This window comes from Phalangium opilio, unplaced genomic scaffold (assembly GCF_054372755.1).
Source record: "Phalangium opilio isolate 3A_F unplaced genomic scaffold, DU_Popi_V2 ptg000217l_1, whole genome shotgun sequence".
In the NCBI taxonomy this organism is placed as follows: Eukaryota; Metazoa; Arthropoda; class Arachnida; order Opiliones; family Phalangiidae; genus Phalangium; species Phalangium opilio.
This window is the reverse complement of record NW_028324218.1, coordinates 6,716,500-6,741,066: the sequence shown is the minus strand read 5'-3', so window position 1 is coordinate 6,741,066 and position 24,567 is coordinate 6,716,500. Positions and strand designations below refer to the sequence as shown.

The window sequence follows — 24,567 nt, the reverse complement described above, 5'->3', positions numbered from 1 at the left end:
GTTTTTTTTTAGCATTTTTTAAACACTGTTTTTTTAAATATTTCAAGTAGCTATCCCACTCTAAACTATTAATTAAATCTATAAAATATTACTGGAAAAGTCATATATTACTAATTACAAAGGTGTTTAAGCTAACGACGGTATTTGAATAATTCATTTGTGCTAATTAATTAAAAGAAAAAAACTGTTTTAAGAATGAATGTACGGCTTTTAATTTTCTTAGAAAAATTAATTTAACGAGGATAAGCGTTGAATTTAATTATTATTGGATTTTTAATAAGCACTCGCTAAAATCTGTGATAATTAATGGTGGTTGTATTTAAATGACCATAGTCAGCCTGAATGGCTAATTATTTTTCCGCTAGATGGTGATTTATCTCTAAAGGGGGTTTTTGCCTTTCCCCCAATGTTGCCAGGTCATTTAGGGGTCAAAAAAGAAAGGGTAACATAACAGTTTGAATCAGTATTAGACTAACTTGGGCCTGACAACTTCCACAAAACGTGAAAGCTATGAGAGGAGATGAATTTTAAATACAGGCACTTTAAATAGCGTAACAATATATTATTTAATTGTGTAACAGTGTAATATTTTATAATTATCAGAAAGTACATTATGTTGATTATATAAGGTTTATTTATCCATTTGTTTATTTATTTTGCTGTATGGTTGAAATCGTGTGCCAGCCATGTCCCAGGTGCAGTGTTGACTCCAATTGGTTGAAAAAGAATTACTTTTTACCTATGTGATAATATTTTAAATTAAAAAGTGTTGGCACTTATTATGTAAAGAAATAATTTTTTGGCAGTAATTTGAAATACTGAAATTATAAACCTTAATTATAAATTTATAAATCCATTCTTAAATTAATAGCGTTTTCAAAAGAGGGATGGGAGACCAAATTTCGTAACGTTGCGATTTTAAGTAGCTATGAGTATATTCAGAAGTAGGATAAGGGACTAGAAGTATTGAGGTAACCAAATTCTTCACTTGATAAGACACCAACAGTTGGCCCTCTGGTAGCGATTTCTGAATTTCTCCTCCAAAGCGTGAGACGCTCGTGGTGGTAGACGGCCGAACTAGATTCAAGCACCCGCGTCCGTGTTCCGCGGCTTTAGGTTGAGGGGAAGGGGGTAGGAAATGATTTTGGAACTCGACCAATTTTTTTCTCTCTAGTGTAGGCGCGATGGAAGCGGCATAAAATCCTCAAATTTGTTCACTAGTGCCAGGCTCTACCACCAATACTAGAGCTCTTTACTTCTAGTCTCATCCTACTTCTGGTATATTTGAAATCACTCTTTGATTTAGTAATTGCGGTTAATCAACGGTTTTATGTACTTTTCACGTCACAGAGTTCCGAAATCCAAAACGCTATATTCAGTGCCTAACCATAACGCAATACTTGAGCGGATAAGGAAAGTATTATCTTTGAACTTCAATTAAACAATCAATAATTGAAAAAAAAATCTGAGAAATCTTACCGTCTATGCAAAACAAAATGTTTTAAAAATTAAAAGATAAATAAATAAAGAATTTAACTTAGCAGTCATTGAATAAATAATGAATAATAATAGAGATACGCAAATAAATCTTACCACTAACTATGGATAACAAAATGTTTAGAAATTAAAGAAAAATAAGTTATCATACTAGGAATGTAATTAATAAATAAATAATCAAAATAAACAGAAAAATCTTACATCCTTTGTAACACACAATGTTTAAGGGTAAAATAAAAATGAAAAGGTTACAAAACCAGGCATAGAATTAATAAATTAAAACTCGAAATAAACAGAAAAATCTTACTTGCTATGCAAAACAAAATGTTTAAAGACAAAATAAAACAAAAATGTTATCAAACTAGGCATAGAATTAAAAAATATAAACTCGAAATAAATTGAAATATTTTACAGGCTATGCAAGACAGAATGTTTAAAGATAAAATAAAACGAAAAATGTTATCAAAATAGGCATATAAAATCTCGAAATAAAAACAGAAAATTCTTACAATCTTTGCCAAACATAATGTTTAAAAAATTAAAACACATTAAGAATTCATTCTAGTATGCATTGAAAAATTAAGTAAATAATTGAGATAAACAAAGAAATTTACAAACTATGCACAAAATAATGTTTAAAAAGAAAAAGAAAAAATAGTTCTCATACTAGGAATGTAATTAATAAAAACATTAAAAATAAACCAAAAAATCTTACGTGCTATGCAAAACAAAATGTTTAAAAATAAAAGAAAAAATAGTTCTCATACTACGAATGTAATTAATAAAAAACACTCGAAATAAACCAAAAAATCTTACATTCTACGCAAACAAAATGTTTAAAAATAAAAGAAAAAAATAGTTCTCATACTACGAATGTAATTAATAAAACAATCAAAATAAACAAAAAAATCTTACCCGCTAGCAAAAAAAAATGTTTAAAAATCAAATAAAACGGAAAATGTTATCAAACTAGGCATAGAATTAATAATAATAATAATAATAATCAAAATAAACAGAAAAATCTTACACACTATTCAAAACATAATGTTTAAATATAAAATAAAACGGAAAATGTTATCAAACTAGGCAAATAATTAATAAAATTAATCAAAATAAACAGAAAAATCTTACAGGCTATGCAAAACATAATATTTAAATATAAAATAAAACGGAAAATGTTATCAAACTAGGCATATAATTAATAAAATTAATCAAAATAAACAGAAAAATCTTACAGGCTATACAAAACATAATATTTAAATATAAAATAAAACGGAAAATGTTATCCAACTAGGCATATAATTAATAAAATTAATCAAAATAAACAGAAAAATCTTACAGGCTATGCAAAACGTAATGTTTAAATATAAAATAAAACGAAAAATGTTATCAAACTAGGCATATAATTAATAAAATTAATCAAAATAAACAGAAAAATCTTACAGGCTATGCAAAACATAATGTTTAAATATAAAATAAAACGAAAAATATTATCAAACTAGGCATATAATTAATAAAATTAATCAAAATAAACAGAAAAATCTTACAGGCTATGCAAAACATAATGTTTAAATATAAAATAAAACGAAAAATATTATCAAACTAGGCATATAATTAATAAAATTAATCAAAATAAACAGAAAAATCTTACAGGCTATGCAAAACGTAATATTTAAATATAAAATAAAACGGAAAATGTTATAAAACTAGGCATATAATTAATCAAAATAAACAGAAAAATAAACAGAAAAATCTTACAGTCTAAGCAAAACATAATGTTTAAATATAAAATAAAACGGAAAATGTTATCAAACTTAGCATATAATTAATAAAATTAATCAAAATAAACAGAAAAATCTTACAGACTATGCAAAACATAATGTTTAAATATAAAATAAAATGGAAAATGTTATCAAACTAGGCAAAAATTATTTATTGTTAGCTTCAAAAATTGTCAGCCGAAATAAAAAGTAAAGAAAATGTGTTAAAATAATAAAGTTGACGCCCCTGATAAGAATCGACAGTTTTTAGCTGTGACATGCGAAATTAATTGTCATGGCGTAATATTAACGCTTTAAAATATTACTTAAAAATATTACTTTAACGTCATTTTTGGTCTATTGATGCTGCGCTGCACTAGGTTTATAGACTAATGGCGCACCATGTCATTTCCCTTAGAGCTTAATACAGTCGAAGGTAGACGGCTACTATAGATACTCTAATCAAAATGAGTACTAGTAGAACTATCTAAGCTATCTAAACAAACTAACTCAGACTAGGGTAACGTTTTTCAAGCATAGAATTTTGGATTGGTTTTCTACTTACGTTCCTCATTTGAGTAGACCAACTGCACGAGGGTGACAATAATGAATACAGCAAAGAGGAGAAACATCTTGGACATATTTTCTATTACTAATCAGCTGTAATGATTATAAAATACCCTGCATTAAAAGGATAGAGTGACGTTGTTAGTTAGCACTTTGATTAAAGTGATATTTTCTGGCCGGGTTTAATTTAAAGTGTTAGTGACATAATTTTCGTCATCCACAAACTTGAAATGCGAAAAAAAAATCCTTGAAAAATCTAGTTTATTATGATATGTTTACTTCTTTATTTGGTTTCGTAGCAATTTATAAAATTGCAATCAAAGTATTGTGTTTGGAAAAGGCCTAGTTAAAATTTTGTTTCGTTTGATGACGTAGTAAGGAGAAATTTTCTCTCTAGATGACGCTCACGTGACGCCTGTTATTATCTCCGCGCCGCGTTAAGCCTATTTTATTCAGATTCGCGGGCCATCAGTAGACTCGGGCGCTCGCGCTTGGCTTTTCCGCGAAATGCCGCAAGCTACGTATCAAGGAGAAAAACCCGTCAAAAATCATCTCCGCAAATTTTCTTTTGCCCCCCAAATTTCAAGTTTTCGAGGTGTTTTTTCTGTGTTTTCCCTCATATTTAAATATTTATCAAGTATATTTTTGGAATCAGAAGAGTTTAAACTCTCAAAAAAGTAAGGTTTTCTTTAGATTTGAGATAATTTTTAAACCACGTCACTATTCCTTTAAAAACCCAGCTCAGCCCAGCGGTTTTATTGGGATTTTTTATAGTTAGCAGTTGCGTGAATTGTAGTATTTGTCATTCAAAACTCACAGCTTAGTAAAAAAAAATCTTAAAATGTTTCATAAAAATAATGAATATTAATTATTAAATAAATACTTTTGAAGTTGAAAAAATAAATATCTTAAATATTTCAGCAGCATTTAAATTCATCAAAATTAAAGAATTTTAGTGATGGGCTTCATTGAGTGGATTATTTGATAAAAATCAGTAAATTAACCTTCAACCAATTAATCGGTTAAAGTTCCATATCGGTTTGTGCCCATCTCTATAGAATTCACGAACCGAAAATGTTTGGCCTGCCCTGTCACTAATAACGGGCGATACAAAAAAAGTCAAAAGTTTTCTTACCGGCAACAAATTGAAGAGAGTAGAGTTTCAAGTTGGCGAGCGTAGAGATTCAAGTTGACGTTGAAATTCTCCTGAAAATGGACTGATTTTTTTTTCATCTGCGAAAAATGCAATTCTTTACACATTTCTATTGTCAGAAGTGAGATGAGACCAGAAGTACTGAGCTAACCAAATTCTAGACTCGGCGAAAGTGAATATTCTTGATAACACACCAACGGTTGGCCCTCTGGTGGCGGTTTCAGAATTTCCCCTCCAGAACGTGAGACGCTCGCGGCGGTAGACGATCGAACTAGATTCAAGCACCCGCGTCCGTGTTCCGCGGCTTTAGGTTGAGGGGAAGGGGGTAGGAAATGTTTTTGGAACTCGACCAATTTTTTCTCAGTCTAGTGTAGGCGCGTGGGAAGCGGCATAAAATCCTCAAATTTGTTCACTAGTGCCAGGATCTACTATCAATGCTAGAGCCCTTCACTTCTAGTCTCATCTCACTTCTGCTATTGTTAATGAGTCATGGTGACAAATTTTTACCTCTCCGAGTGACGTATGTCACGGAGAGGTTCTGCAACGATCGTGTGTGTCTGTCTGTGTGTCTGTGTGTCTGTCTGTGTGTCTGTGTGTGTGTCTGTTGTTACACCCACGTGACCGCGTTCGCAGTTTCCAAATCGGAGCAAACGTGTTCGCCATTTCCGAACTGCTTTCACAGTCACGGAAATGGCTACTCTACTTGAGTTCTCACACCAACATCTTCTGGTCTTTGTCCATCCCACACGGACACCAGTCTGTACTTACTGGCTTCTAATCACCACTATCTTAAGGCCTTCGTCCATCCCACATGGACACCAGTCTGTACATACTGGCTTCTAACCACCACCATCTTCTGGTCTTTGTTTTTGTCCATCCCACATGGACACCAGTCTGTACTTACTGGCTTCTAACACCACCATCTTCAGGTCATTGTCCATCCCACATGGACACCAGTCTGCACACCTGGCTTCTACACCACCATCTTCTGGTCTTTGTTTTTGTCCATCCCACATGGACACCAGTCTGCACACCTGGCTTCTACACCACCATCTTCTGGTCTTTGTTTTTGTCCATCACACATGGACACCAGTCTGCACACCTGGCTTCTACTCCATCGTCATCGTTGGGTTTAAGACATTCGCAGCGATCAGCTAGGGTTACGAGAAACGTCTAGCCTCCCTAGGGTGGGTTGTCCACGATAGGTTTTCGCAATTGCGGTTGTTCTTGCTTTTAACTGTAGTTCGACACCCTTATATACTACCTATTTGATTAAGGCGAAGCAACCGGCGTATGCTTCATTTCAAACGCCAATATTAGTCAAGTCTCTCAAGAATGTTTAATTGTTCTTTTTTAAAACGATGTAACGTTCAATAAGGCGAATAACTAACGAAGAAAATATTAAATATTAATTATATTTATTTTAATATTTAAGATAATCTTGTTTCTCAATTCAAAATTAATACGGAAAGAGTTAAAAAGCAGTCTATGTTTTTGTCTGTGTGTGTCCGTCCGTTGTTACAGTAGTGCGCTGCGCTAGAAGTTCGTTTTGTTTTGATGTGTAAATGAATCCTACAGAACCATAATATTCCCTTTATCCTTAATATAAAGTGAATATGTGGAAATATTTTTCGTAATTATGATGTATTTAGTACTTTTGTAGCTTTAAAGCTCTATTTCATTTTGATATTCCAAAGTTGTTTTTAATATTATTATTTAAAATGGATGTTTATATAATACTTAAGCTATACTACATGTGTTTATAGCATAATCCTTTCTAAAGTGAATACAAGCACAACGCTACTATGTTGGTCAAATGAAATTTTATTTGTCAATAGGCCTAGTGAACCAAATAGTAAACGCTTGGGTTTGGTTTTCGTTTCTGTAATGCAGAGGCATTAACGGTTCAGAGTGAGCCGAAAGTTAAATACACTTTTAAATAATTAGGCTTAGATTATAAAATCATGGTGGAAATCTGGGCCGCGTTCAGCAGAGCCCAGCGCTATTAGCAGTGTCCTACATAACGGGATTTGGTTTTTGAATTTTGACGTCACGGTGCTAAGCGCTGAGCTAGCGCGGTCTTCAAAGAAAATAGTCGGCTCTTTGGATAACGTGACGTAAAACGCATAGTTCTAAGCTTGGCGAAAAAACCATGGAGGAATTAATACAAATAGCACTATGGGACTATAGCTATTTAATTGGCGTGAAACCAGTTAATCACGCGAGAATTTTAAAAGATATATTAGTTTCTAATTTTAATTATAAAAGTTGTTATCTATCTCTATAAATATGTTATCATACAATTTTTGTTAAGCCTTGGTACCTTGCACGCTTTATTGCGCTAGCGTCATTTATAAAACGCCGATGACCGGAGAAAAGCTATGACGACAGAGCTCACCGGTAAACATTTCCAAAATCCGCTGTCTTTTTTGGTGAGCTCTGCTGAACGCAGCCCAGACCAGTGAAAGGTCTGATCGTAATCGGATAATAGCTTCGTGTTTTCATGCTTTTTATGGTACGCATTTACTTTCAGTGTGTGTAGCCACAAATAAGCTTTGGTGTTATGTAACGTTAACAGTCATGTTGACAAACTACGAAAATCGTTGAGATGAAACGAAAGGATAGTGTTTACAATGCAACCCTGTTGTGAATATGGCTTTGAACATAGAGGCCATACAGTTGAGGAGTAGAAAATTGGGCCTTTACAAACACGTAAAGGTAATATCCCTCCAAAGTTTTATCTCTTCATTTCCCGTTTTTCCCCCATCGGATGATTTTAATGTGTACAAGTATATCATTATTGGATGTAAAATGTCGTCTGATTTACAGTATATTTGCTGTGCTTTGTATACTGCTTTAATATTTCATAGATTTTAACTTAAGAAACATTTCCATATCTGGGTAAATAAGTTTGTAAGTAGTCGTCTTGACTCGGAGAGGTAATATTTTGGTTTTCCCAACTTGTATTATTTCAAAATTTATCGCTTTTTCTTTTCGAAATTTTTAACTCCACCGACAGATTATTATTATGAATTAATTAGTTTACACCTTTGAATGTTGATCACGTGCGACTAGAAGGTTTTATGAGCGTATGTGCCATTGTGTTGAAATCTGAGAGGAGATACAATACTTACGGTGTATACAAATAAATTCACGATTATATTATGTACTCTCCATAAAAAACTCGTGAATTATTACATTTACATCTCTTTATGCTGTTATCGTTAACTTTTCCCAAAAATAAACGTGGGTTTTCGGCGTACAGGTTAGAATCGCCACTATATAATCCGAGGGGTCGGTCATTCATGAAATCCCGTACGCTACCCGTGAAATCCAATTTAAGAAATCCGAAATCAAGGCTGATTTCGAAATCAAATAAAAAATCCGAAATCAGCAACGAAATCATAAAATCAGTAAAGAAACCACAAAATCAGTAAAAAATCACAAGATCAACAAAGAAATCACGAAATCAGAAGCGAAATCACAAAATCAGTAAAGAAATCGTGAAATCCATTACAAAATTCACGAAATCCAAAATCAAAAGAAATCACGAAATCATGGGAAAAATCTCAAAATCCAAGGAAATCACGCGAAAACCTCAAAACTCAAAGAAATCAAGGGAAATATCGCAAAATCCGTCGAAAACACGGTAAAAATAGCAAAATCCGACGAAATCACGGGAAAAACAATCTCAAAATTCGATGAAATCCATTGGATTTTATCGAATTCTGAAATCAAACAAAATCCGACGAAATCAAATGAAATCCGATGAAATCAAACAAAATCCGACGAAATCAAACGAAATCCGATGAAATCAAACGAAATCCGAAGAAATCAAACGAAATCCGAAGAAATCAAACGAAATCCGAAGAAATCCAATTGGATTTCGAAATCCCGTACACTTTTTCCAAAACGTCCGACCCCTCGATATAATCCCAGGGATAGATTTATTTATCCCTGATAATCCTTGAACAATATACAAAACATTACTGATCTACACTCTATTCTATAAGTGAATGTAACATGTGACTAGAGTTTTTGCTAGGTGTGGTTATGTAACCATACCTAGCTTCGCGATACTGTTCTGTGTTTGTGCGTGTGTTTGTTTGTGGATCCTCGTACACGAAAAATAAGCGTGGGTAGAAATCGATTAAGGCCCGATCCGCTACCACATTGAAGCTCCTAATGTGAAAGTTAGCGCTATGGTATGAGTGTACAGCAGTTTTCCTGACTTCTGATAGACGAAAAAAAAATAATAATGGCTAACAGAGGGCGTAATGGTAATTGACAAAGAAGCAATATCTGTACGGAGAACAGATGTGGACAGGCTGCCCTGACTTTATATGGTTCTGTGCCTTTGTATTGTACACGTATTCTAGCTCGTAAACCCTGCTGAAGCAAAACACTAAGATACGTAACATCCTAACATTTTAACTGCAAATAATCATAAGATATTTAATTAAAAAATGTTTTTCTTGAAATTCGTTTCAAAATATTTCCGCACGGCCTCAAATTTATTGACAATATTTAGTATGGCGCCAATTAAAACCACTGGAGAGAAAAGATAATGTAATAAACGACGTCATCCATAAACCGCAAGTTGACCAACCGAGGTGCAGATTTTATTCGTGATGAATTACATAAGGTGGTGTTCTTTTACAAAAATCTGACTAGTGACCAGGGTATCTTTCGATCAGAGACAAAAAATAACACTAGACCTTAGTGAAAAGATTTATCTATGCTCCAATATACTTACACTCGAGTAGAGAAGTGTTTGCAAGTACAAATATGGAATGAATTCACGTATTGCCAAGAACGGATTCATTCTCGTAAGAACATAGGGCACGAGATATTCTGTCCCCGTCCTAGCATACTTGGTGTAGGTTCGCGTCACTTCATTCCGCCATCTATGACGGTCTGCAGCAACTATATAGATTATAGAAATGTATGCTTTTAGACACGCGACATATATATTAGCAGACGAATCTTCTCAACCAAATATGCGAGGGATGGTACCAGAGGATAAAACTATTTCCCTATGTTCTTATCAGCATGAATCCGTTCTTGGTATTGCGTATAAAGGCAGGCAGTCTCTTATATACTTTTTCAAGTACGGTTTTTTAAAACGTCAACTAGGAAATCAAACTGAAAAGTTTGTATTTTGCGAAATCTGAGTGGGGTTATCGCCCATTGGAAGGCGATGCAGTTTGTCAGTTAACTTTACATAACAAGATCAATCACCTCGATTTCCATCATGTACTTTTATTTTCTCGCAGATGTAGGTTAACTCGCTCATTCCATAGCATAACCATTTTCAGTACGGGCAAAGCTTCGTTCTACTCAATTCAAATATTAAATCATGTTGAATAATAACTAGATTTGAAATATTACTACTGAAACGGTGATATGAACCGAATCCACTGACTCTATACACTCGCGGACTGGAAACTCAATTAACTTAAGGAAAAATTACAATTAATTGTAGAGATTTTAATCCTCGTATTGGATTACTGGATATTAATGAGTTTAAAAAAATTGTAAAAAAAATTAGTAATATCTCATCACTAGGGCCTAAGTGCGTGAAGGGGTAAAAGTGGTTAAAGGTTTATATACACCAAAAACTCACAAGATTATCCAAATCACTTGGCATATCATGATGGGGTTCCACATGATAGCCTTACTGACAAATCCAGTCCAGTTGGTTAGTGTTTGGTTCTGTTGGAGTTCATTGCCAACCAAACTCGGTAATATTTGAACTTTTAAGGCAACCATTTATGATTAACAGCTCAGTTTATTATGGAACCTTGGCAAAATATATAAAATTTATGAAGATTAAAATCTTCAATAATAATACTTTAAATAGGCCAATACCTTTCAACTATTCCTTCTGAATTCAGCAAAGGCTAGTTTATCAGAAATAGTATTACTATATTATCCCGTGAATCCTCCGTGATTCTTTTTATGCACAATAAACTTCTATTCTATTCTATTCTATTATTATCATGCTGGTACAGTATTATGTAACGACCTTACTTAAATTTTGATTCTTGAACCCTAGAAACCAAGTACGGAATTGGATAATGGCAGAAGTCCATTAAATTAGCCTAGGAAGTAACCAAAAGCGGGGTTTGGGACTCCCCTCTCTTGTGTAGCAATACTGAAGAAGGACGACACATTCGCCACCTTGCGATAATTTTTCTCAGATCTCCGGTTTAGGTGCGACTCGTACGCCAAAATTTGCCCTATCGAGAGAGAAAAAACTATTGGCCGAAAACGCCCCCTTCCACTGTAAAACCGAGCCCGCTTAAAAATAGGAGAAGGGATGGGGGTGTGAATTTTGGAACAGTCAAGGTCATTCAGTTTTTTATGACTCTTCATAAACCTATCTAAAAAAACTATTTAAAGGGAGGGTGAAGAAGAAAATCAAGTGGTTTTTTTATCGATTCCCCTACTATTTACAAGACCAGTCTGCATAGTCAAACATTCAGGAAATACTAGCTCCGAATGATTTTAAAATTCAAATTAGGTTCAGATTTAAAAGATAATTTTAAATAAGGACGTCCGACCAATCGCGTGACCCCCTGCCTTTTTATAATTAGTAGAAGAATCGATTAAAAAACCACTTGATTTTCTACTTCACCCTCCCTTTAACAACCGTGGCCGTTCCTATTTTAATTTTTTATAAAGCAAACAATCTACCCTTTAGAGATGCAGCGTTCATGGGCTGAAGAAGTCACGCCCCGCTCACGTCAAGAAAGACTTTCTAGAGAGGAGCTCGAGATTTCTAACTGTGATAGGAGAGGGGGAAAAATTTAACCCCCTATCCATGGAGTTAGAAGGAGTTTTTATCCCAGCAGAGACGTACGCTATACCAGCCATTGTAATTGTTCACTTCCTAGGCTAATTTAATGGACTTCTGGTTTTTGTTATGAAGTTTTTGGTGGGAAAAAAGCCAATGAAACCACAAGGTTTTTGGGCTGAATTCCTTTTTTGCGGGATACCCTAGTATGCGTGAAAAATTTTATTCTGATGTTTTCCAATAAAACCTAATTCTTAATCCTTTGAAATAAACAATTATTCTATTTTCCTTGCATTGAAAAACAAAAATTTTAGGAAGGCTTTTGGTCAGTGTGTTTTAAATCACTAGTGATGGCCGATTTAGTTAATTAACCGATGTCGATACCCATAACGTACTTTTACTGGAATCGATACTGATTTTAACCGATTATTTAAGCTAGGGGAGATAACTGATTATTTACCCCAATGAAACCGATGTCGACAGGTTTTTTTACCGATTTTTACCGATTATCGACCGTTTTTACCGATTATTAACCGAGTTTTACCGATTATCAACCGTTTTTACCGATTATTAACCGAGTTTTACCGATTATCAAGTATTTTATACCGATTATAAAGCATTTTTTACCGATTATTATCCGATAAATTGATAAATTAACCTCGAGCCGATTATTTTATAAAATTGGTAAATGAATCTCGATCCGATGTGCAGGTTAAAGAGACATATCGGTCACCGATATCATATCGGTTTGTGCCCATCTGTAGAAATCACGAACGAAAATGCTTGGCCTGCCCGGAAAACTAATATTTGGACACACGAAAAAAAGCCAAAGTTTTCTTACCGGCAACAAGTTGAAGAGCGTAGAGTTTCAAGTTGACGTTGAAGGGTTCTCCAAAGATGGAATGATTTTTCCACTCGCGAAATATCACCTTTTATACGATGTTCTTGTTGCCGAGAAATGGTGATTATACTTAATTGCTTTGTTTTCGAAATTTTCTTCTCCATCTGGATTTTAGCCTAGAATTTAATGTTGGAGCGCATGTGCAGTTGTGTTGGATAGGAGATCAACGTACACTTACTCTGTATACAGGGTGTTTCTGAAAAGTCCATCACAAATTAAGGGGCGTGTTTATGGGACCAAACTGAGCGGAAAGTACCAAAGAACATGGGGTGTACAACATTTTGTTACGGAGATATGGCCTTCCAAACATTCGCCCCTAAAACAAGGAAATATCCAAAAATGAGGAGTAACACTTAAGACCGACTAACCAGCTTGTTTAAAATTACTAGACAATTTCAATAGCCTTTAATCGAACAATTGATTTCTACCTTTACTAATCAGAAGCGTATAAATGAGTAGAAGTATGCCTACGGTGGTAATGTAAAATTAATCCCAAGTGACATGATGTTTCAAGATCTTCCCAGCACCAAGTAAAATGGTTCTGATTGAAGGGACTTTTATTAGCACAGCGTAAACAACGTTATTTTCAGGAATTAGTCCAAATGTCCACGGGCGGCATTACAAAAACGAGGCAGTCTTTCGAATGATACTTGGACATGTTGGAAGATCCCTGGCTTGTTCCTGTTATCTCAAACCGTAAAAAGCTACGCAAATCTTCATCATCACGGACAACACTCTTGTACGTTAGGTATGACCTTGAGAAAACCTAAAAGGACATCTCGAATGTATTTGAAAAACCCATCTCCAATTAAGGGGCGTGTTGTTTGTTTCCAACAGAGTAAACTCGCCCAGAGAACAATTACAATGCAGAGCCACGTTTCGGCGTTAATGGCCCACAAAGGTGGTCCCAAACAAAAGAACAAACTTTAATTTGTTTCGTTCAGTAAGTGTTTCATGTGTCATAGATAAAACGCCATGATTAATGCACGAAGAAAATGAATTTATTGACAAGTTTTAACATTTAATTGCAACTAGTTACAAAAATTGTTCAAAGTGTTCACCACCCGCGTTAAGGCACACATTAGCACGTCTTACAAATGATTCCCTTACACGTTGAAAAATGCCTGGAGTTTCGCGAATTGTTTGACAGCCGTGAATTATTCGTCGACGTAGCTCTTCAACATCGGGCACTTCAGTCTGATAAACTAAGTCTTTCAGGTGGCCCCAAAGAAAGAAATCACAAGGGTTCAGATCAGGTGATCGAGCAGGCCACTCCACAGGTCCACCTCGACCTAACCACCGCAAAGGGAAGGTCGCGTTAAGATAATTTCGGACCGCGATGCTGAAATGTGGTGGTGCACCATCGTGCATGAACCACATTCTGTTTACCAAACCTAAGGGTACGTCTTCGAGTAGTTCCGGTAAATCGTCCCGTAAGAACTGCAAGTAAGCCACACCGTTTAACCTGGGCTCTAGGAAATGTGGCCCAATTAAATTGTCACCCACAATACCACACCACACGTTTAAACTGAATTGTACTTGGTGACTTCTAACGCAAGTTGCGTGGGGGTTTAGCTGGGACCATTGATGTTTATTATGTAAGTTAATAATACCATCCCGTGAAAAGTTAGCTTCGTCAGTAACCAACAAATCCCGTGGGAAATCGATATCGTTTACTTTAGCCAGAAACCACTGACAAAACGCCGTGCGTCGTGGGTAGTCCGCTGGATTCAAACCTTGAACTTTTTGAACATGGAAAGGATGAAACCGGTGGCTTCTGAGGATTTTCCACACGAGCGTGTGGTTTACGCCTAATCGGCGACCAACTTGGCGGGTACTTGATTCAGGCTCGTCCTCGAAAATGGTGAGAACTTCGTCTTCTACGGCCTCTGGGATGGCTCTCGCTCTAGGTTGAGGTCCAGCCGGTTGGATTCGTCCATCTTGCCTCAAACGTCTGTCCACAGCCTCGAACGTCAGTCGATTTGGTAGTCGCCTCTGCGGAAATCTTTCCTGATACAAGCGTACAGCTGCAGCGGCATTCCCCTCGGCTAGTCCATACATTAGGTGCATATCCGCATATTCGGCATTTGTGAAGAAAGGCATTGTAACAGACTTCGTTGAATTATGAGTTTAATAAAACAAACACATGTACGTGAAACCTCTTTTATTCCTTTCTTAAAAAACATAGTGCTCTGTTTTAGTGCTCTGTTTTTTAAGAATAGGCGAAGTTCTCACTATTTTCGAGGACGATCCAAAAACAAGCAGCCGCCAATTGGTTTGCTGATTAAGAAAAACCACACGCAACTTGCGTTAGAATTCACAAAGTACAATTCAGCTTAAACGTGTGGTGTAGTATTGTGGGTGACAATTTAATTGGGCCATATTTCCTAGAGCCCAGGTTAAACGGTGTGGCTTACTTGTAGTTCTTACGGGACGATTTACCAGAACTACTCGAAGACGTACCCTTAGGTTTAATAAACAGAATGTGGTTCATGCACGATGGTGCACCACCACATTTCAGCATCGCGGTCCGAAAACTTGTCAATAACATTTTCTTTGTGCATTAATCATGGCGTTTTATCTATGACACATGAAACACTTACTGAACGAAACAAATTAAAGTTTGTTCTTTTGTTTGGGACCACCTTTGTGGGCCATTAACGCCGAAACGTGGCTCTGCATTGTAATTGTTCTCTGGGCGAGTTTACTCTGTTGGAAACAAACAACACGCCCCTTAATTGGAGATGGGTTTTTCAAATACATTCGAGATGTCCTTTTAGGTTTTCTCAAGGTCATACCTAACGTACAAGAGTGTTGTCCGTGATGATGAAGATTTGCGTAGCTTTTTACGGTTTGAGATAACAGGAACAAGCCAGGGATCTTACAACATGTCCAAGTATCATTCGAAAGACTGCCTCGTTTTTGTAATGCCGCCCGTGGACATTTGGACTAATTCCTGAAAATAACGTTGTTTACGCTGTGCTAATAAAAGTCCCTTCAATCAGAACCATTTTACTTGGTGCTGGGAAGATCTTGAAACATCATGTCACTTGGGATTAATTTTACATTACCACCGTAGGCATACTTCTACTCATTTATACGCTTCTGATTAGTAAAGGTAGAAATCAATTGTTCGATTAAAGGCTATTGAAATTGTCTAGTAATTTTAAACAAGCTGGTTAGTCGGTCTTAAGTGTTACTCCTCATTTTTGGATATTTCCTTGTTTTAGGGGCGAATGTTTGGAAGGCCATATCTCCGTAACAAAATGTTGTACACCCCATGTTCTTTGGTACTTTCCGCTCAGTTTGGTCCCATAAACACGCCCCTTAATTTGTGATGGACTTTTCAGAAACACCCTGTATACGAATAAATTTACTATTACATGGTCTAGACTGCATACTCAACTCGTGAAAAATTACATTTACCTCTATGTATTGTCATCGTTAACGCTATAACAAACAAGTTGGGGAAACCAAATAAACCTCTCCGAGCGAGACCAGGGTAATCTGCCCAATTAAGAGGTTTTTCTTAAATAATTAAATAAATGTAATTGATATTAATTAATCATTTTAATCGTCAGTAATTTTCCTTAATTCTAGATAAGTCGTTTTAAGAAACTTTATTTCTAAAATCAATTTAAAAATAGCTATTGTTGACGTTGGAATTCTAGCGTATGCCTCTTTAACAATATTTGGAGAATTTAGAATATATAAGATGGTCGCAATTGGGTGAACCTTTGGTAGAAGCTTTACCACTGGGAAGCTAGACGTTTCTCGTAACCCTAGCCGTTCGTCGCGTACATCTTAACCCTAACGATAATAATGGGGTCAATATTGCTAACTGCGAACGCGGTTCGGATATTGCGAACACGTTCGCTCTGATTTGCCAACTGCGAACGCGATGACAGACATACAGACAGACACGTCTAGTGTAATACCTCTCCTTGACCTCATCGTCATTCGGAGAAGTGAAAAACAAAAATAGTACGTTTTTCACGTACATGCAGAAGTCCATTAAATTAGCCTAGGAAGTAACCAAACGCGGTGTTTGGGACTTCACTCTCTTGTGTACCAATACTGAAAAAGAGCGACACAATAACCACCTCACGATAACTTTTCTCAGATCTCCGGTTTAAGTGTAACTCGTACCCCAAAATTTGCTCTATTGGGAGAGTAACAGCTATTGGCCGAAAATGAACACTAGGTCTATAAAGAGACCGGAAACGCCTCCCTTCCACTGTAAAACCGAGCCCTCTCTATGTCAGGGGAAGGGATGGGGCTGTGAATTTGGGAACAGTCAAGTGCATTCGGCCATTTATGATTCTTCCGGTTCCTTTAGAGATCCAGCGTTCATGGGCTGAAGAAGTCACGACCCGCTCTAGTGAAGTAATACTTCCAAGAGAGGAGCTCGAGATTGTTGACAGGGTTAGGAAAGGGGGAAAATTGAACCTCCATCCATGGAGTTAGAAGGAGTTCTTACTCCAGCAGAGACGTACGCTATGGCAGATATTGTAATTGTTTACTTCCTAGGCTAATTTAATGAACTTCTGGTACATGTTAGAATCTCCACAGTATAATCCTTGAACTATCTAGCTAAAAAATACTTGAACTTCTTTCAGTTATACTTAAATTATTGTAACGTGTGACTAAAATTTAAATTGAGCCTAATTTAAGAAAAATACGTTTTTCTTAAGTCGCTTTAAGACGACACAATTTTTTAGAGTTGAGTAATAATTTTGACCCATCTAGTTGATTCAATAGTTTTATCAAATGTGGATGAGAGGGAAAGTATGACAATGGCCATAGAGCCTGTGTTAAAAAACGCGGACATCAAAGTTTCGCCAATAACTATTTAGTTTACTAGTGACTGATGGACTTGCAAACTCGCGACTGAAAGTAGTTCAGACATTTATGCTCCTTGGTTTAACCATAGCCCACTCGATCACGCGCATCACGACGCAAGCTGCTCGCGTTATAGCTAAATTACCGATATTTGTTTTAAACGTATCTAGTTTTATGCGCTCTTCTATTGCTTCGATAACCTTACGTAAATCCATATTATTCCTTCAAATACCTTTTAAAACATTACCAGCTACTCTGTCCTGACTACAAACACAAATTGAGGAAGTTCTAGCATACACAATAGCAGACGACGGTAACCGCGTAACCGCGAATTAACACAAGACCTATTTTAAGGGAGTGAACAGGTCCAGTATAGCTACGCCAAATAAAACGGTCAACTACGGCGAAACTCTGATGACGCCGGGAGTGTGGCGCACTCCTGTAAGCCAAGCTTCTGGGCGGCAAAGTTTGAGGAAATGCGACACATGTCGGCGATCCTACCCTATAGGTGCCGACTGTCCCGTGTCCGCCGGAGGTGACTTACCCCAATTCCACCTTCCGTCACCTCCCAAGTAAACCTCATTCCTTCCCTGCTTCTACACATACGACCTAGCGGCCCCCGTCAGTGCTGGGCCGCGTAGGGTCTCTCGCTCATTTCTTCTTGGTGCTAAAAGGCCTAACGGCTAAGCACTAGTGTGAGTAGGTGGTAAAAAAAAAAAACTCTGATGACTCGCGACTTTTGGCCATTTTCATACTTTTCCTCTCATCCACTTTTGGTTGTATCATCTGAAAAGGCTTTTAGAGTTGGACGATTTCGAGTTGACAATCCATTGCCAACCAAACTCGGTAATATTGGAACTTTTAAGGCAACCATTTATGATTAACAGCTCAGTTTATTATTGAACCTTGGCAAGATATATAAAATTTATGAAGATTAAAATCTTATAATGATACTTGAATTAGGCCAATACCTTTTAACTATATTCCTGCTGAACTCCACAAAGGCTAGTTTATCAGAAATAGTATTACTATTATTATTATCTTGCTGGTACTGTATTATGCAACGACCTTACTTAAATTTTGATTCTTGAGCTGGAGAAACCAAGTTCGGAATTGGATAATGGTTAAGATCAAAGTCTATAATCAAGTATTTGGAGCTTCAATCCTAATAACTCGACAGCCAATGTCCTTCCTAATGAACAAAGATAATTAAGATTGTATTATTGCTTTGTAATAAAAAGAAATTTTGATCAGAAATACCTGAATAATTCGATGTCAAAGACAATTTAACTGTCTTTGGTAGAAAGGTTTAATAGAAATTAATGTTTTAAGTGATCTTATCAAACTGTAATTAACAGATTTTGAATTTTTCTTCATTTTTGTTTAAGAATCAATGAGGTTTATGCTGGTTATACTGTACAATTCCTTTTTTGTTGTTTGTTATGATTATCTTTTCGTATGCTAATTCAGAAATCCAATAAAAACACTTGAACAAAATAAATATACAGTTCGGATTAATCATAATTTTAATTGCGTAACAGTGTAATATTTTAAAATTTTCAGAAAGTGCATTATGTCGATTATATAAGATATCTTGCTGTAGAGTTGAAATCGTGTAAATGTGCCATGTCCCAGGTGCTGCGTTGACTCCTCTTGGTTGAAAACCAACTACTTTCCACCTATATAAAAATATTTTAAATTAAACAAATATAAAATTGTATGAGAACTGAGGTATAATGATTTGAAATACCGAAATTATAAACCCTAACTATAAATTGTTAAATCTATTCTTAAATTAATGAAGTGTTTTCGAAAGAGGAACGCGTGATTGAAGCATAGCGCGGCTCCAGTGGATCCCCTACAAGTTGACTTTCCTTTCGAACTCTAGTTTTGGCTTGGCGAAGCTAGAAGCATTTGTGGGCGGGATTTATACGTGCATGTATAAATCCCGCCCACTAGCCTTTGCCAAGCTAAATCCGGAGTTCAGGAGGAAAGTCCCCTTGTAGGAGATCCACAGGGAAAATGTTGGACAAATTTCAAGAAAGTATGGCTGTATTTGGTATCACTCTGTCGTAAACTAATTGCTTATCAAACGTGCCTAATCATAACGCAAAATTTGATTGGAAAAGCAAAGCATATTTTCTTTGAACTAAATGCAATTAAGAAATAAACCACCGAGAGAAAAATACAAAACTTACCCACTAAGCCTAATACAATTTTGAAAGATAAGAAAAGCAAAATGTTATCACAATAGGCGGAGAATTAATAAACATTAATGAACGAAGTAAACAGAAAAATCTTACTTTCTGCGCAAAACAAAATGTTTAAAGAAAAAATAAACGGAAAATGTTATCAAACTAGGCATAGAATTAATAAATTAAAACTCGAAATAAACAGAAAAACATACCGTCTATGCAAATCACAATGTTGAAAGATAAAAAACGGAAACTCTTATCAAACTAAGCATAGAATTTAAAAAAAATAAAAATCTAAATAAACAGAAAAATCTTACTGACTATGAAAAACGCAATGTTTAAAGAAAAAAATAAACGGAAAATGTTATCACAAAAGGCGTAGAATGAATAAACATAAATAAACGAAGTAAACCGAAAAATCTTACGTGCTATGTAAAACCAAACGTTTAAAGAAAAAATATACGGAAAATGTTATCAAACTAGGAATAGAATTAATAAAAATAAAAAGTCGAAACAAACAGAAAAATCTTACGTCCTATGAAAAACACAATGTTGAAAGATAAAAAACGGAAACTCTTATCAAACTAAGCATAGAATTTAAAAATAATAAAAAATCGAAATAAACAGAAAAATCTTACCGACTATGAAAAACACAATGTTTAAAGAAAAAATAAACAGAAAATGTTATCAAACTAGTCATAGAATGAATAAATAAAAATTCGAAACAATCAGAAAAATCTTACATCCTATGAAAAACACAATGTTGAAAGATAAAAAACGGAAACTTATCAAACTAGGCAATGGAAGTAATAAAAATAAAAAGTCGAAACAAACAGAAAAATCTTACCTCCTATGAGAAACACAATGTTGAAAGATAAAAACGGAAACTGTTATCAAACTAGGCATAGAATTAATAAAAATAAAAAGTCGAAACAAACAGAAAAATCTTACCTTCTATGAGAAACACAATGTTGAAAGATAAAAAACGGAAACTGCTATCAAACTAGGCATAGAATTAATAAATAAAAACTCGAAATAAACAGAAAAATCTTACTTCCTATGAAAATCGCAATGTTTAAAAAATTTTTAAAAAGAATAATTCAACCTAGTAGGATTGAATATATGAATAATAATTGCGATAAGAAAAGAAAGCTTACTCACTATGAAAAGCAAAATGTTTAAAAATAAAAAGTCGTTTTCATAATAGTTACCTATGTAATTAATTAAAAAAAAACATCGAAATGAAAAAAAAAATAAACTTACGCCCTACGCAAAACAAAATGTTTAAAGGTAAAATGAAAAAGAGACATAGAATTAATAAATTAAAACTCGAAATAAACAGAAAAATCTTACCGACTATGCGTAACACAATGTTTATAAATAAAATAAAATAGTCGTTTTCATAAAAGGAATGTAGCTAATTAAAAATAGTCGAAATGAACAGAAAAATCTTACATGCTATGCAATACACAATGTTTAAGGGTAAAATGAAAAGGAAAAGGTTACAAAACTAGGCATAGAATTAATAAATTAAAACTCGAAATAAACAGAAAAATCTTACGGACTATGCAAAACAAAATTTTTAAAGATAAAATGAAAAGTAGAATTAATAAATTAAAACTCGAAATAAACAGAAAAATCTTACTTGCTACCCAAAACAAAATGTTTATAGGTAAAATGAAAAAGAGAATTATCAAACCAGGCATGGAATTAATAAATTAAAACTTGAAAAAAACAGAAAAATCTTACCGTCTATGCAGAACACAATGTTTATAAATAAAAGAAAATAGTCGTTTTCATAAAAGGAATGTAGCTAATTAAAAATAGTCGAAATGAACAGAAAAATCGTACATTCTATGCAATACACAATGTTTAAAGAAAAAATAAAAGGGAAAAGGTTATCAAACCAGGCATAGAATTAATAAATTAAAACTCGAAATAAACCGAAAAATCTTACTTGCTACCCAAAACAAAATGTTTATAGGTAAAATGAAAAAGAGAATTATCAAACCAGGCATAGAATTAATAAATTAAAACTTGAAAAAAACAGAAAAATCTTACCGTCTATGCGAAACACAATGTTTATAAATAAAAGAAAATAATCGTTTTCATAAAAGGAATGTAGCTAATTAAAAATAGTCGAAATGAACAGAAAAATCATACATTCTATGCAAAACACAATGTTGAAAGATAAAATGAAACGGAAAATATTATAAAACTAGGCATAGAATTGATATAATTAATCGAAATAAACAGAAAAATCTAACCCGCTATGCAAAACAAAATGTTTAAAGACAAAATAAAACAAAAATGTTATCAAAATAGGGATATAAAATCTCGAAATAAACAGAAACTTCTTACAATCTTTGCAAAACACCATGTTTAAAAAATAAAAACACATTAAGAATTCATTCTAGTATTAAGTAAAGAATTGAGATAAACAAAGAAATTTACAAACTATGCGCAAAATAATGTTTAAAAATAAAAATAAAAAATAGTTATCATACTAGGAATGTAATTAATAAAAACATTAAAAATAAACAAAAAAATCTTACGTACTTGCTATGCAAAACAAAATGTTTAAAAATAAAAGAAAAAATTGTTCTCATACTACGAATGTAATTAATAAAATTAATCAAATGAAACAGAAAAATCTTACTTTCTATGCAAACAAAATGTTTAAAAATAAAAGAAAAAATTGTTCTCATACTACGAATGTAATTAATAAAATTAATCAAATAAAACAGAAAAATCTTACTTTCTATGCAAACAAAATGTTTAAAAATAAAAGAAAAAAGTTCTCACACTACGAATGTAATTAATAAAGCAATCAAAATAAACAAAAAAATCTTACCTGCTTTGCAAAACAAAATGTTTAAAAATGAAATAAAACAGAAAATGTTATCAAACTAAGCATATAATTATTAAAATTAATCAAATTAAACAGAAAAATCTTACAGACTATGCAATACAATGTTTAAAGATAAAATTAAACGGAAAATGTTATCAAACTTGGCATATAATTAATAAAATTAATCAAAATAAACAGAAAAATCTTACAGGCTATGCAAAACGTAATGTTTAAATATAAAATAAAATGGAAAATGTTATCAAACTAGGCAAAAATTATTTATTTTTAGCTTCAAAAATTGTCAGCCGAAATAAAAAGTAAAGAAAATGTGTTAAGATAATGAAGTTGACGCCCCTGATAAGAATCGACAGTTTTAGCTGTGACATGTGAAATTAATTGTCATGACGTAATATTACCGCTTTAATAATTGATGCTGCCATGACATGTGATATTAATTGTCATGACGTAATGTTACAGCTTTAATAAATGGTGGTGTCATATGAAACGGTTAGAATAAACAATATCTGTCCCTTAGAAGCCGTGACAAGAACAGTATATTACTTTGACGTCATTTTTGGCCTATTGATGCTGCGCTGCACTAGGTTTATAGACTAATGGCGCACCATGTTATTTTCCCTTAGAGCTTAATACAGTCGAAGGTAGAGGGCTGCCATTACTCTATAGATATTCTAATCAAAATTAGTACTAGGGGAACTATCGAAGCTATCTAAACAAACTAAACTCAGACTAGGGTAACGTTTTTCAAGTATTGAATTTTGGATTGGTTTTCTACTTACTTTCCTCATTTGAGTAGACCAACTGCACGAGGGTGACAATAATGAATACAGCAAAGAGGAGAAACATCTTGGACATGTTTTCTATTACTAATCAGCTGTAATGATTATAAAATACCCTGTATTAAAAGGATAGAGTGACGTTGTTAGTTAGCACTTTGATTAAAGTGATATTTTCTGGCCGGGTTTAATTTAAAGTGTTAGTGACATAATTTTCGTCATCCACAAACTTGAAATGCGAAAAAAAATCCTTGAAAAATCTAGTTTATTATGATATGTTTACTTCTTTATTTGGTTTCGTAGCAATTTATAAAATTGCAATCAAAGTATTGTGTTTGGAAAAGGCCTAGTTAAAATTTTGTTTCGTTTGATGACGTAGTAAGGAGAAATTTTCTCTCTAGATGACGCTCACGTGACGCCTGTTATTATCTCCGCGCCCCGTTAAGCCTATTTTATTCAGATTCGCGCGCCATCAGAAGACTCGGGCGCTCGCGCTTGGCTTTTCCGCGAGATGCCGTAAGCTACGTATCAAGGAGAAAAACCCGTCAAAAATCATCTCCGCAAATTTTCTTTTGCCCCCCAAATTTCAAGTTTTCGAGGTGTTTTTTCTGTGTTTTCCCTCATATTTAAATATTTATCAAGTATATTTTTGGAATCAGAAGAGTTTAAACTCTCAAAAAAGTAAGGTTTTCTTTAGATTTGAGATAATTTTTAAACCACGTCACTATTCCTTTAAAAACCCAGCTCAGCCCAGCGGTTTTATTGGGATTTTTTATAGTTAGCAGTTGCGTGAATTGTAGTATTTGTGATTCAAAACTCACAGCTTAGTAAAAAAAAAATCTTAAAATGTTTCATAAAAATAATGAATATTAATTATTAAATAAATACTTTTGAAGTTGAAAAAATAAATATCTTAAATATTTCAGCAGCATTTAAATTCATCAAAATTAAAGAATTTTAGTGATGGGCTTCATTGAGTGGATTATTTGATAAAAATCAGTAAATTAACCTTCAACCAATTAATCGGTTAAAGTTCCATATCGGTTTGTGCCCATCTCTATAGAATTCACGAACCGAAAATGTTTGGCCTGCCCTGTCACTAATAACTGGCGATACAAAAAAAGTCAAAAGTTTTCTTACCGGCAACAAATTGAAGAGAGTAGAGTTTCAAGTTGGCGAGCGTAGAGATTCAAGTTGACGTTGAAATT

General features: G+C 34.2%; 3 long non-coding RNA genes across 3 annotated transcripts; 1 reads left to right on the top strand and 2 right to left on the bottom strand.

The window, feature by feature from the left end:
* Positions 1-548: 548 nt before the first annotated feature.
* Positions 549-23,531, bottom strand: LOC149615971 (uncharacterized). Its single transcript, XR_016375724.1, has 2 exons — positions 23,363-23,531; positions 549-739 (listed from the first exon to the last, which is right to left on the bottom strand). It is a non-coding gene; the product is annotated as an uncharacterized LOC149615971 (long non-coding RNA).
* LOC149615973 (uncharacterized) lies at positions 3,826-10,748 on the bottom strand. The gene is made up of 3 exons (XR_016375723.1): positions 10,604-10,748; positions 4,960-5,030; positions 3,826-3,917 (listed from the first exon to the last, which is right to left on the bottom strand). It is a non-coding gene; the product is annotated as an uncharacterized LOC149615973 (long non-coding RNA).
* Positions 9,097-20,318, top strand: LOC149615972 (uncharacterized). The gene is made up of 2 exons (XR_016375722.1): positions 9,097-9,622; positions 18,618-20,318. It is a non-coding gene; the product is annotated as an uncharacterized LOC149615972 (long non-coding RNA).
* Positions 23,532-24,567: the final 1,036 nt, after the last annotated feature.